At 43.4% G+C, this 14,364-nt stretch overlaps 1 long non-coding RNA gene across 2 annotated transcripts in view; it reads right to left on the reverse strand.

Annotated features, from left to right (window-relative positions):
- Positions 1 to 1,110: 1,110 nt before the first annotated feature.
- LOC112806093 (uncharacterized) overlaps positions 1,111 to 14,364 on the reverse strand; it is a 46,283-nt gene continuing 33,029 nt past the window's right edge. Inside the window, exons 4-7 of one of the 2 annotated variants that reach the window (XR_012375351.1) lie at positions 9,797 to 10,076; positions 8,448 to 8,676; positions 3,961 to 4,034; positions 1,111 to 2,359 (exon numbers count right to left, since the gene is read on the reverse strand). This is a non-coding gene — a long non-coding RNA (uncharacterized lncRNA). The remainder of the gene's footprint in view (positions 2,360 to 3,960; positions 4,035 to 8,447; positions 8,677 to 9,796; positions 10,077 to 14,364) is intronic. The other variant, XR_012375350.1, reaches the window with a different exon arrangement.

The following is a 14,364-nucleotide window of genomic DNA, read 5'->3' on the forward strand; positions in this document are numbered from 1 at the left end:
CTTGCAACTAAAATTAAAAAGATGGAAGGTAACGATTTAATAAAAACTGTTATGACAGCTTAAAGGATCTGTGGATCCCAAGTACAGTCATCACTGGGCATGTTGGATGCTCTCTAAAACTTCTATGGATAGGAAAAAAGGCACAGCCTATAAACTTGCCACAGGGTAGTATAAACAAGAGGATAGGACCTAAAACAAAATAAAATGAGCACCAGTCTTACCCATCTCCATTTATTTATTTATCACTTACATCCCACTGGTTTAGGAAAGAATTCAACGTGGCTTTTAATGAAAGATTCAAAAGTACTCTCATCCTAAAATAAAATAACAAAACCCAAAAAGTCGTGTAACAAAGGAAAAGATATTTGATCCCTCCTGGGTACTTTCATCTCTCAGATTTGCCCTCACACTGAGCAGCAGAATCACCTAAAAACAGGTCTTCAACACCGCCGGGTCTCTGCTAGGGACCCCCTGCTCCTGACGAATTGTCTGGGCTTCCCACCTCACTGTCAGTCCCGTTCTCGCTTCTCATCCACCTCACTTCAGGCCCTTCTGTTTGGCACCACTCCTTTGGTTTGACCTTCAGCTGCTCTCTCAGATTATCCCTCTGGTTTATTATGCAGGAAGAAATTGATCCAAGATCAAGGAGAGGGATTTAATACAAATTGCTACAGACATGGTATACCAAATTAAGCATTTATTGACTCTAACATACTGTGTTCAGCCATGCCAGTGCACACTCATTTAAACCTCTTGTCTGCATGCTTGGGAAGCCCCGGTTCACTCAGTGGTGCCACCGACATTAGCTTTCTAAGGAGCTCTTTTCTCAACAATGTCCAGTTTTTGCCCGTCTTTTGCTATCACCACCTTTGGGTTTTTCAGTGTCGTGCTGGTCTACCCCTGTCCTCAGAGAATAAATTTAGGCTCCCTATAGTCTCTAGACCAGAGGTTTCAAATTGTTTTGACCCAGAACCCACAGTAAGAAATACCTTGTCGATCAGAGTTGATCATAACCAAGGACACACACACACACACACACACACACACACAGAGAAACAAAAGTTTCATTTAAAAACAAACAAAAACAAAACCTTACCCTTAAGACATGGGATGCATGTTGATTTTCCTATTCCATTTTATCTTATTTTTAAAAAACTTGATCAAGATGCTCTAAATCAATTTCACAATCCCCTAAAGGTATGTGACTTGCGGTTTCAAAAACTCTCATCCTGTGTAGTAGACAGTTCTGGTCTTATCTGCTGGGAACCAGGGTCTTACCAACATTGTTTTCTACTTTTGGACTATTTAACAGCTGAATGATTCTCATGATACTGCTGGATTTTACTAGTTGTAAAAGAACCATCAGTAAAATAGTTACACATGCACTCACATATGCACACACACACTCCCTTCCTCTATTCTGTTGCTCCTGTAGAATTTCTGATGGGTCTTTTCCAATTATGGACTGTACCAAGTTGTCTTGGCCATAATCAATAAGATCCTTTACTGCATTCACCCCCCTGAGTTGTCTAGGTCCTCCAGATCTTCCAACACAGCCCCAGGCCTAAAGCTCCTCTGTTCCACGAGCTAGTCCCTGAGAGCAGAGACGGTGCCAAACCATCAAGGTAAAGGATAATCTTTCAACCCCCTGGAAGTAAAGATAAGAAGAGAGCAGGAACAAGGGTTTTGTAGGGATGTTGACATTATTCTCATTAACTAATAAAAGGAAATGTATTTCATCCAGAAAAACAAATTTTTTTTCCTAGAAATAAACAGAGGAATTTATTGGGTGATATTCTTAGATCTTCATTAAGCTTTGAGATGCATAAAAGCTGCTGTTATCTTAACGTATATATATAAAGAATTCTACAGTGTGTGTCTTGGGTTTTGTCATTATTTATGCAATTAATGTTTCTAGGTTTATTTTAAAAGTGTTCTAGAATTATTCCTAGATTTCCCCAAAGAGCAGTTATTTAACTAACTGGCCGAACTGCATTCTGCTAGCCCCTAAGCAACCTTGAGAGGAATTTAACACTTGCTACTTACACTTCCTTACTACACACCCACTCTCTAGCCCCCCTGAGCTACAATTTGATTACTCTTTATCCCCTTGAGGTCAGACTTCAGTATTTCTCAAATGAACCTTTTTTTTCTAGGTATCAGTCAGGATAGGCTAAGTTATGCTGTAGCGACAAACAACCCTAAAACCTTAGCGGCTTAAAACAATCCGGCTTCTAACTCACCTGTGCCACATGCGTCCATCCCACATTGGTTAGGAGGGAAGGGGGCTCTGCCATATGTTGTCCTCACTCAAGGACTCTGGCTTATCGAGTCTCCATATCCAGAATGGCACCAGTCACTGCGATAGGGAAAAACATCAAAAGAATGAAAGAAGTACCATCTTACCTCATGCCCAGGAAAGATACATATGAAATTTCACGAACAGCCTTTCTCTCCATCAATAAAAAATGATTCTCCTCTGTGTCTCAGCAGCATTTAACTCTGTTGACCACCGGTCTTTCTATAAATTCTCTTCTCCTTTGGCCCTGGTCAATTCTTCTCTGACTCCCCCTATTACCCTTCTTTTCTCCCTCAAAATGCAGGTGGACCCATCTTCTGAACTAAAATGCCATCCAGAATGGACCAGGATGGGGCCTAGAAGAAGCCACATTCAAACTTTTATCTTTGGTCCTACAAAGAATGATCATCTCAGAAAAGCAGGACAAAAGTAAATATGCATGAATTTACAAAAAAACCACACTTTTCTCTCAGTTCCTTCTTTTTAAATAGACAATAGAACCAACTGTCCAGAAATGCCATTTGGAAAATCTGCCTAACAGAAACAAAAGCCCCAGTATATAAGGGTACATCTACCAAGAGATTTATTGCATCATGGTGTACAGAAGCAAAAACCTGGGAAGAACCTAAATGCCCAGAAATAAGGAATGTTCCTGACTCAACTGTAATGTATTCATAGCACAAGTTATTATGTGGCTCTTTAAAAGACTGAAGTCAACCTATCTCTAGTTGCCCATGGTGTATTGTTAAGTACGAAAAGCAATTTGCAGAGTTACATTTATAGTACAGTTCCATTTCTATGAAAACAAACACCAACACCAACCAGAAAAGTCCTAAATATGTGTTTCTGTTTGAGCATAAAGGACATTGTGGCAAAATACACAACAGCTTGTTAGTGTTGATCATCTCAGGAGGATTAGAATGGAGGGCAGAGGGAAGAGATTTTTAACCTTCTAAAAATGTATCTTAAGACTGTCTCCTAGATTACAACCACTGATACTATAATTTTTTATTTAACATATGGAAAGGTAATACAAAAGCAAAAATGAGGAGGAGTTTTCATTAAGAAAAACAATAACAAAAATAAATCCTGTAATTTCAACACTGCCACCCTGCCACATGGCCCTCCACCTGTCCAGACTTATTTCATAGCTGCAATCCCAATGCATTTATCAGCTTTTCACTTAACTTCACATCTTAATTGCTTTTTCTCATCACCCCTCGGTCATTACAAAGATCATTCCCTTTATCTTCACCACCTTCTAAGGGACCAATAAACTGTAATTTATCAAACCACTATTTCAACGCAGATAGCATGATGACCAGCACAATACCAGGTCTGTCATCCTAGTTCATGCTTTTAAACATTATTTTTCCTTGAGATCCCTTTTATATTATGAACTTTTGATGTACGAGCAATATTAGTTGTTTTATTCTAGTATGATTTAGAAGGTAAACACTGTTTTTGCGTTACTCGTCATTAACTTCAGAACTTCCATAAATATTCCATGTACTATCGCCATCAATTTATATGTATCTATTCCAGCATAACTTTAGACTTTCTTTTGTGGCAGATAAGGAATTACAGCCTTTTTGAATTTTCTTACTTCCTTCATGCTTTCTCATTGATCATTAATTAGCTTAATCTGAGAGCTAATATACCTCTTTTTGTGTCTTCTGTACCCTGCTTTCATTCCAAGCAAATTGAAATATATCTTCACTCCATCTCCTTCTACCTGTTTGTAAAAAGAGGAAATAAGAATATATATTTATGTTTCCTTGTTGGTGCATAAGTCATTTCTTCCAGTGTTATGTCTATTAGCTAGGTATTTTAATAGTCACTTCTTGTGGTAACGTGGGGGTGGGAATTGGGCAGATGGGACATAGGATTTGGGGGACATAGAGCTATTTCACAATATTAATCTCCCATCTCTCAGCTACGCATTTATCTCTTCAAGAGGTACTACCCACAGAAAAAAATCCCACTGGGCCCCAATTAGGATAATTTCATATTCTTCTATTATAACTTATAGGAGCATCAAAAGATAATGAATTCTATTTTCAGAATTTTGAAAGAAAGAAAGTGATACCAGATGGCTATGTCCATTCAACCTATTATTTTCTCATGGAAGATATTCTAAGACTTGAAAATGTTTAGGAACTATATAACTCAAATAGTTATTCTGTTGAAATCATCAGAGGGCCTTAAGATGAGTGTTAAAAGGAGAAATTTTGGCTATAGAAATACATAAATAATGAGCAGAAAAACCAGCTATTGCATATAAACTATAACTATTATCTCAATCACCTATTTTGGAGATGAGTAGAAATAATGTAAGTGGAAAAGGGTAGTTTCTAAGAGAACCAAGAGTAAGTAATGGAGGAGGGGAAGGGTATGACGGAATACTATCAGTGTTTATCTCTTGTTTTTATAAAGTCCATCAGGCGATGGTGGGGGAGGTAGGAAGCATTCCTGACATCTCTTTCGGCACTTTGTGTTCAGGTACTGTGTATGTTTGGATTGTATCCACCTTGTGTTTCACCATCATAATCTTCCAGAGTACCCATGTTACTTTTTTTTCTTTTTACAGTTTTCTATGATTCTAATCATGGTAATTTTTTTAAGATTTTATTTATTTGAGAGAGAGAGAACCAGCTAGGAGGGGCAGAGGCAGAGGGAGAAGCAGACTCCTCACTGAGCAGGGAGCCCAATGTGAGGCTCCATCCCAGGACTCGAGGCTCATGACCTGAGCCAAACGCAGACGCTTAACCGACTGGGCCACCTAGGCACCCCTGTAGAAGAGAATTTTAAGCTGTTCTGTTTGTATTCATAACTGCCAGTTCCTTGAGATTGACCTGCAGATTGTGTTTTGTTTTAATTTCTATCAGGTCATGGGATACAAAGAGAAGCAGGAAAATAGTGTTAGAAAAGAAAATTATCTCTGTCATCACTGAAGGATTCACAATATAGAAAAAGAGGCAGGCATAGAAACAAATAATTGTAGCAATGTAAAAAGCAGCACTAGAAAGAGATATGTCAAATTATGTGGGAACAAAATTAGGGGCAATTAGAAAGATAACATTTGACCTTGGCCAAAGATGACCTTATCCCCACCAGTACATGGATGGGAAGCATTCTAAGCAGAGGGAACAGTATCTGCAAAGATACGGTGGCTTGACTAGTGAGGGCCGGATAGGAACTGGGCAAGAATAATACGTATGAGGAAAAAGACTGTGGGTTTTCCCACAACTCAACTTGAAATATCTCTAGTTGACTGTTCAGTCCTCTCAGAAATATGTCATTTTGTAAGTAAATCAATTTAAGGTATGCTTTATATTCTAAAAAGACTCTGAAAATCCTTAGCTCTCTGAGGGTAGCTTCAGGATGTTCCCAGAACACACCAATCTAACATCAACATTCAGTGAGAGAGGAGGAAGAAGATGCGCTTTTAACTGCCAAAATTGTGGTGCACCTGTCCAAGTACACGGAATCAGCTACTTAAATATCACAGGCCTACCTACCCGTTGACAGCACAAGCCTCAACCTTTTTATCAAGTTAAGAACTAAAAATAAAAGAGGACTCTCTCTGTGTCTTCTCACAGAAAGTCCAGCTACTTCCACACCCAGATTTTCTATACTTCTTTTGCCCAGACATTTTTTTTTCATGCCAAATGTATGTCTTCTTTTAGAAAACAGTTTCCCTCCTCTGCGTCTGCACTTAATGCTAGAGTTTTGCTTTTTGGAAACACGAAGGATGTGGAAGAACAAAGAATATATCTTGAGCTGGAGTTGCATCGAAAGGCCGGTATCCCTGCCAGAGCTTCTGTGAGAGAGAAGCACAAGAACTTTGGTTGGGTGACTGGCAATGTGGAGGGAAGCTCGAAGCTCGCTGGGGCCAGGACAGGCTGATGGGGAGAGAGAGCAGATCTTCTGAAATGTAAATGTGTCCAGCCTTGTCCTCTGCCGCAGAACTGGGAAGCCAGAGTGCTGAAGGTGACTTTGGCATCAATAATGCGTGACAGCCTGTGATGGTGGTGGCTCTTATTCTGATATTTGTGAGAATCACAGTGGGATCAGGTTGTTTCGGACATTTCAATTAAATTCAACAAATGTTTATGAAATACTTTGAGCATGGCTGCCAGTCACTGCGCCAGTTTCATAGTACTTCTGCAGAAACTACCGAGAAAAAGGGTTTCTGGCTTTGTCCTCAAGAGTGCAAATCTAAACAGGGAGATTGAAAAATGCACAGGCAATCCTAATAAAGCGCAGAAAATGCAAATGCCATAGAGAGGTCCCAATCGTGTCCGTGCCGGTTGAGGGGAAACAAGGTCACGGGTGGTGGAGGGGCGCCAGGAGGAGACGGCCGCAGAAACAGTTTGGAGGAGTGGGACAGCAACAGTTTTGAGCACCAACGGTGTGCCAGGAACGAGCCTGAGACATCACCCTTAATTGTCCCAGCAACCCTACCAAACAGGCCTTACCAACCCCATTCCACTGATGAGTAAAGCGAGGCTCTGGGGAGTTGGGCAGCATCTGCCAAAACCACAGCTCTTAGAGGATAGAACCGAAGGTGAAGACCAGATGTGTCTTTTCATACAGCCCCGAGCTGATTTTTCCAGGAGTAAAAATGAGGACTGTCTTCAGGAGCAAGGAAACAGCCAAATCAAAGGCACAAAGGCAGCAAAGGACAACATATATTATGGAAACAGAGTGATCTGGTTAAACTAGGGAGAGAGCAGAGACTGATGGAGCTTTGAAGGCCAGGGTGAGGTGTTTCTACTTTTGCTGGCAATAGGGAGCCATGGGAAGTTCAGCAAAAATGCCATGATTCTATCAGTGCTTTAGCAGGTGGACCTAGATAAATTGGGATGAGAGTGGGAAGAAGTTAAAGTTGTTTTACTAGTCCAGAGTTGAGGAGGTATCAAACTTAGGTGCAGGAAGAATCTATTTGGCTTTCTTCTTCACATCACACACACCTATTCCATAGTTGAAACTACGGGGTGCCTACCTGCAACTTAGAGACCCATCCTGTTCTTACAAGAGTCAATGACTCAGGGGACCACTTCCTGTGACAAGGCTGCTATTCTATTTGAGTGGCCACCACCCTTTTTCCATCTGACTCTATTCTTTTTCCCTGTGTAGGTTAGTGTGAGCACACATACGTTCGTACACACACACAGACACACATGCTCTAGTTTTGGCCCCAACCTTCAAGTCCTCCAGACCCTTGCCTCCCCTGCAGTATCTCATTGGTCCCAACACCTGTCAGCATGCCCACCTATTTCCTCCTGTCCAATTGTACAGCAGCACATGACCACATTTCCTGCCCGGAGCATGGGTCTCAGGCACTAGACTCCCTCTTCCCACTTGGTGCCTCATGCTTTGTTTTACTTGAGGTAGGTCTTATCGCCAGGAGCTGCTCACTCTGGTAGGCATGTCTGCTCACCATGGTCTGGCCCATTTCATTATCTTCGGCACCTCCTTTTACACAGAAGCAGCAGGTATGGGCAAGAGGAGGTAAGTATCAGAAATGAACAAAGGAAGAACCTACTGGGACTTAGAGATAGGCTGAAAAATGAAATGAAGGCAAATAGGCCAAAGTCCGCTCATTCACTCATTCAACAAACACCATGTTCCTCTCTGATTGCCACGTTCAAGGTTAGGTCCTGGCTATGTAGTGATAAAAAACAGTATAGTGCCTTTGTTGACTTTACAGACTAGCTGAAGAGATGGGTGTAAAAGTAAATAAACAAATACAAATTAGGACTATCTAGGATCTTTAAGGAATTTAGAGAAGATGGTGTCCAGATTTTAATGAGGGGAGAGAGCGCTCAAGGGTTGGAGAGGCGGCAGTAGGGAGATGAAGTGAATCACTCACAGAAACCAGACAGGGGTCTGGTACAAGCCATAGCGAGAGACAGTGCAGTGAACATCTCAATCACATGCAACCACATGTAGCTGCCCCCTTGTCCCCAGTCCTTCAGGCCCCTTGGTTGTCTTGTCCTGATATCCTGCCTTTACCACGAATCACCCCTGGTGTAGAACTCAGCATCTTTTCTCGTCTCCTTGCACCTCCTGCTCCCCCAAGGCATCAGCGAGCAAGGAGGACTTGAATGGAGATCCCCAAAAAGAAAGAGGTGGCTCTCACATCCCACAGGTCCATTGTCCATTCTGGCCACAGTTTGGTCTTTTGTTTCTTTGGTTTAGTTTGTTTGCTTGTTTTCTTTCCTGCTCTCTCCCTTTTCCACCAGTACGCGATTCCTGTAGCCCTTTCATCTTCAGTTTCCCTTGGAGGATCTCAATTTTCTGTCTCTTCTACTACGAAGCTGTGCTCCATTCCTGCTCTCCAGTTGACATGCTGACTCCACTACCCCGTCCTGGAAGCAAAGTGTCCTCAGGTTAATAGGCTCTACTTCTTAGAACACACTATAGTGGGGCATCTGGGTGGCTCAGTCGGTTAAGCATCTGCCTTGCCTTCGGCTCAGGTCATGATCCTGGAGTCCCGGGATTGAGCCCTGGGATCGAGCCCCACATCGGGCTTCCTGCTCAGTGGGGAGTCTGTGTCTCCCTCTGATTCTCCTCTCCCCTCTCTGGCTCTCTCTTTCACTCTCTCTCTCCAATAAATAAATAAAATCTTAAAACAAAAAGCAAAAACAAAACAAAACAAAACAGAACACACTATAGTAACTCTCTTTTGTTACTTGTAATGTCTTATGAGTCTTGCTTCTCTACCCAACCCTGACCTGCTTTCTGTGCCCGGCACACTCTCAGGCCTCCTCACTCCTTATTGCTTTATTTCTTCCAGACAAATATAACTCTCTTCCCGTGAAGAATTTCAGCAACAAAAATGTCTCCACGTTATTGCGAGTTATTTATACATGTACTCAGAACAAATCACTATTTTAAGGTTACCAAAAGGTAGTCTCCGTTTCTCAAGTAGTAAAGGAGAACTCATCTGTGACAGGCATGCTAATGTTCCACCATCCTCTAGCCCCAGCAAAGATGTCCACAGGCTAGTCCCCAGAGCCTGAGCATATGTGACCTTACGTGGCAAAAGCAACTCTGCAGGTGTGCTAAAAAATCTTGAAATGGGAGACCTTCCCAAGATAGTCTGGGTGGGCCCATGTAATCACAAGAGATCTTGCAAGGGAAAAAGAGACGTGTCAGAAAAGGAAGTCAGTGTCAGAGGTGGGGAAGACCCAAATGGCCTTGGCTGGCTTTGAGGATGGAAGGAGACATCAAGCCAAGGAATGAATGCTGGAGGTCTCTAGAAGCTGGAAAAGGCAAGAAGACAGATTCTGCCCTAACGCCTCCAAAAGGAATGCAGCCCTGCTGACATCTTAATTTTAGCCCAGTGAGACTCAGATTTCTGACCTCCAGAACTTTAAGATAGTCAATGTATATTGTTTAGTAATAGCTATTTATGTGCAGGGAGGGGCTATTGATGAGGAAAGGGAAGACAATGGAAGTGGGGCAGGTACAGGTTTTCTCACTCACCTTCCTGGCGGGACCCAAAGGATGTTGGAGGCCTGAATCTGGACACAGGGCATGACCATGAGCATGTCTCTTTGCATGGGGTGATCACCACTGAGGCCTGCAACAGGTGGCAGCAGGAAGCCAAGGAGAGGGCTGACCTCCGTTTGGGAGCCGTGTCTTTTGGTGGCTTAGGGACTGAGATTTTTTTCTGTATGTTGAAGTTGTTTCCATCAAACTGTTAAGTTTTGTTGAAATGTATGACTTGAGCTTAGCTGTGTCCTAGAGAAAGAGGAGGGAGAACCTGCAGAAAGGTTTTAAGGTGGCAAAGGGTGACCCAGAGGCCAGAGGTGACAAGCAATGATCAGGACACATTTCTGGCTCACACAAACATTCTTGGAGAAAACTCAAAAATACTGGGGGGTGGGTGGGATCTTCTTGAGAAAAACCCCATGGAAGACCAGAATTCCTGCAATCACCAAGGAGGGAATCTTGACCAATTTTGGTTTAAAGGGTGATTCTGTAGGACAGAAAGTTTGGGGGAAACCTGAGAGATATATATACCTGGTCTTGTATAGTTTTTAAAACAAGCATGGGTAAGAGGAATTTTCATTTGGATAACTCCATATCCCCATTAAAAGCACTAAGATAAGTCCTAGGCCAGACATGCATTTATTTTTCATTCCTTCAATACATTTACTTAATATTATATAGGAATTAAAACAGACATGACGGTTTCCTGGCTTCAGCCTTAGCTCCTTTCCTCTTTCCTCTTTTTTTTTTTTTCCTGCTACCTCCTCCCCACCCGAATCTTGACGAGCAGACAAGGTGCAAGGTTTAAAAAACTGCTTGAGAGAACTGTCCCAGGGTTGCACGAAGGACCCTGAACCGGAGGCAGAGTTCCAAGGATAGGCTTCCCAGAACTAAGTGACGAAAGGGACTACCTGCACCCAGGCACAAGGACGCACACACCTCTCTTCTCTTCACCCCATAAAACCTGCTTTGACTTGGAGGGTCATCTGATTGTCAGGTGCTCCCTGATGCACATCGGCTGAATAAAGCCTTTAGCCTCTCCTGAGTCACTTAAACTATGTTTTTCTCCACCATATCTTGTGTAAGTTAGGCACTTTGTTAGGTGCTTTATATATACTGTCTCATTTAACCTTCACAAATAACCCTGAAGGAAAAATGTTATTCCCATTTCACACATGTCAATACTGAGGCTTGGGTAGATGGTATAACCTGCCCAAACAGCCAGTACATGGTATAGTCATGGTTTAAACCTTGATCTACCTGACTCCGCCCACAGGTGCAGACAGAGATGTGGCAATCAGAAGACAGCGGGGGGTGTCAGGAAGCTGAGAGAGGAGGAGAGAGAGAGGAGTGACTGCCCCCTATGTGCCAGGCCCTGTCCTACCTGCCTTCATACAACCCATCTCATTTCTTCCTTACAAGCCAGTGGAGTGGCCACTTTGATGTCCAGGTTATTGGTCGAGGCACGGAGGCTCCAGAGGATAAATGACTTGTCTGAGTTCACACAGCCCAGTGGTGTCTTGGCTCCTTCCCCACCCACTTCCTGTGAATGACAAGCCACCAGTTGCCCTTCCCACACATACTTCTTGTGTCTCCTTCTCAACTTGTGGACAGCTTCCTCTCTACCCTCGAGGTCATGAATTCTCAAAGCAAATTCTCTCAAAACCTTTCCTCCCCTCCCCCCAAGGTACTTCCTTATATCCATTCCAGAAAAAATAAGTTCATACTTTCCACCTCCACTTCCTTACTTCCCATCAACTCAGTTCAGCCTGGCTTCTGCACCCTCCCCTCTTCTGAAACTGACCTAAGTCCATGTATCAGTCAAGGTTCTCCAGGGCAATAGAATCAATAGGACATATAAAGAGAGGAAGAAAGAGAATTATTATAGGGAATTGGCTCATGTGATTAGAGAGACTGAAAAGTCCCATAACTTGCCATCTGCAGAATGCTGGCGGCATAGTTCCAGTCTTGGCCCAGCCTCTCAGCCTCCCTTCTTCCTCTCTCCTCCCTGCAGCTCACTCCAAAAAACCTTAGGGGGACCCTAGAATTCTGAGAGGCAGAGAATGAGTGCCACTCTACAGAGTGCTCAGGATTTGACAATGACCTGACATGGGTTAGATATTTGATGCCCCCAAATCCACTCCTGTAGCCGTGAGGAGTAAAGAGAGCCTGTGGTTGGTTTGCTCCTATCCTGGAAAGGAAGGGGGCTAGTTCAAGGGAATTGACTGATGGACAAAGGAAAAAGAGCCCTGAGGAGCCAACACCACCATGAACTTGGTCCTAGGAACACGGTTAAGAAAAACCTTTAAACAGAACGAACAAAGAGCATTAGGATTTACTCTCAACTTTGAACCCTTAAAAGAAAGCCGACATATCAGAGTAACTTGCATCTCCTACAGACTATGAGCTATTTGAGGGCATGGACCAGGTCATAGACTTTTGTGCCTCTCCACCAAACCCAGCCATGACATGGAATCTCAGAGGAAGCTCCATAAACATGTGGTGGGTGGTATAAAATTGAAATCCACCCACACACCACATGCATTTTTTTTTGTCCTTAGAAATCACCCTCATCTCTGAGCCCATGACTCTCCATGGGTCCAGGGAACAACTGGTGCTGATATTTCTATATTTATATTAGCCATTTCCAGCCAGGTGCCATGGGTATCTAGAAGGTAGGCAAGGTACCAAAGTGGAGTGAAATTCAACTTTGAAAAAATCTTCCTCAACCATAGGAAAGTTTGCTTGTTTGTCAGATAGTTGTTAAAACATTAAAGCTTTTCACAGCAGATACTCTGTTTTGCTGTCAGAGGAAGGAATAAATGAAAGGAGCTTGTGCTCAGCCTGGGAATTCAGAAGAGATGGCTGTGTGGTTTTTGCTTTTTTCCTCTTCCAGATCAGCACCTGTCAACTTAACTCACACAAATTCAAAGTGAAGCACTTTTCCTCCATTTTACAGATTTTATGACAGTGCTATCTATTTCCTGTCAAATTAGCACAACTCTCGCTTTTTACTAGCCTTTGTTATGTAGATCTATAATTTTAATTCTATTGTCCTTGTCTTTATTAAACCGATACTCTCTACTGCATTAAATTGGATCGTAAAAATTGCATCACATTATTTTATGTAGCATAAATATAATGCCGTGTGTTCACTGTACTGTCAAGTGTTGGTGGTAATGAATAACTGATTTTCATTGCCCGCTGAGAATGCTGACTGTCCCTCCCACTCCACAGCTGTGGCTGATACTAGACTATTTTCAAGCTACATCATCTCTGCTTTCCCCTAAGAATCACCTGGTGAGACAATCACCTATTCTATTCCAACCTAATTGTATCATCTCTCCACTGAAAAGAAAGAAAAAGGAAAACAAATCCACAGCAGTTCCTGTCTTTGTTCATGACTCAGACTCCCTTGTGAGATTTTTCTTAGGCAGGAAGAAATTGAATGCTTTAAATTTTGAGAAAATATGTAGTCTCTTGGTGACCTGGCTGGATGGGACCAACTTCTTCAAACTTCGGTGTCCTGTGATGCCTTCTGACACCAGTATCTAAATTTACCAGGGGCCACTGACCATTCACTTAATAGGTTCTTGAGACCTCAAAGGACTGGGGCCAAGTCACAAAGACAGTGCCCCCAGAGGAAAAGTTGGGAATGGCAGAGCCAGGAAATTGAGTGATTCCCAGCCCGGAAGACTCCGGAGAGGCAAACTGCCCAGGAAATCTCCAGTGGCTAGCCAAGCTGCAGTCTTTTGGCTGGAGAGAAGCTTCCTAAGGGACAGAAGCATTTTCATCCCTAAGCTGGGGGAGAGTGGCAAGAGAGGGGGGCTAGTGGGCTCCACTTCCTGAAATAAAAATGGATGTTTAGATGATCACTAAGCCTTCCTTATCTATCTCACAAAAGGGTCACGTACCCTATACCTGAGGCCAGGAGTGCAAAGTGTCTACAGAGCTCTTATTTCTGTCACCCCCAACCCCGTGTCCTTGTAGAGATCTGCACTGAAACCCTTAAAGCCCAGGGGGTGGAGCAAGATGGCAGAGGGGTAGGAGACCTGGATTTCGTCTGGTCTCAGGAATTCAGCTGAATAGGGATCAAACCATTCTGAACACCTACGAACTCAACAGGAGATCGAAGAAAAGAATAGCAACAATTCTCTGAAGAGAAAAGCGACCACTTACTGGAAGGTAGGACATGTGGAGAAGTGAATCCGAGGCGATATTTGGGAGGATAGGCGGCGGGGGAGGGGCCTCCGCCGGCCGCTTCTGGCAAGTGATAGAGCCGCGGAGCACAAAATCGGACCTTTTAGAAGCCGGCTCCGCTGAGGGACGTCGCTCCAGTGGCTAAGCGGGAGGTGGAAACCTCGTGGGACAGTGTGGTCTCAGGACCCTCGGGGTCACAGAAAGACTGGGGGTGCCTGAGTGCAGCAGAGCTCCCAGGTATTGGAGCAGGGAAGCCAGCTGCAGAGACGGAGCCGAGGCGCGGGCTCTCAGCTCGGGGTGGCCATAAACTGTGATCCGCGGCCCAGTCAGGCCACTGCTCCTCCAGCAGGGACCCAACA

The sequence above is a fragment of the Callorhinus ursinus genome, unplaced genomic scaffold (assembly GCF_003265705.2).
Source record: "Callorhinus ursinus isolate GAN/ISIS: 27379988/994484 unplaced genomic scaffold, GSC_fseal_2.0 scaffold49, whole genome shotgun sequence".
Classification (NCBI taxonomy): Eukaryota; Metazoa; Chordata; class Mammalia; order Carnivora; family Otariidae; genus Callorhinus; species Callorhinus ursinus.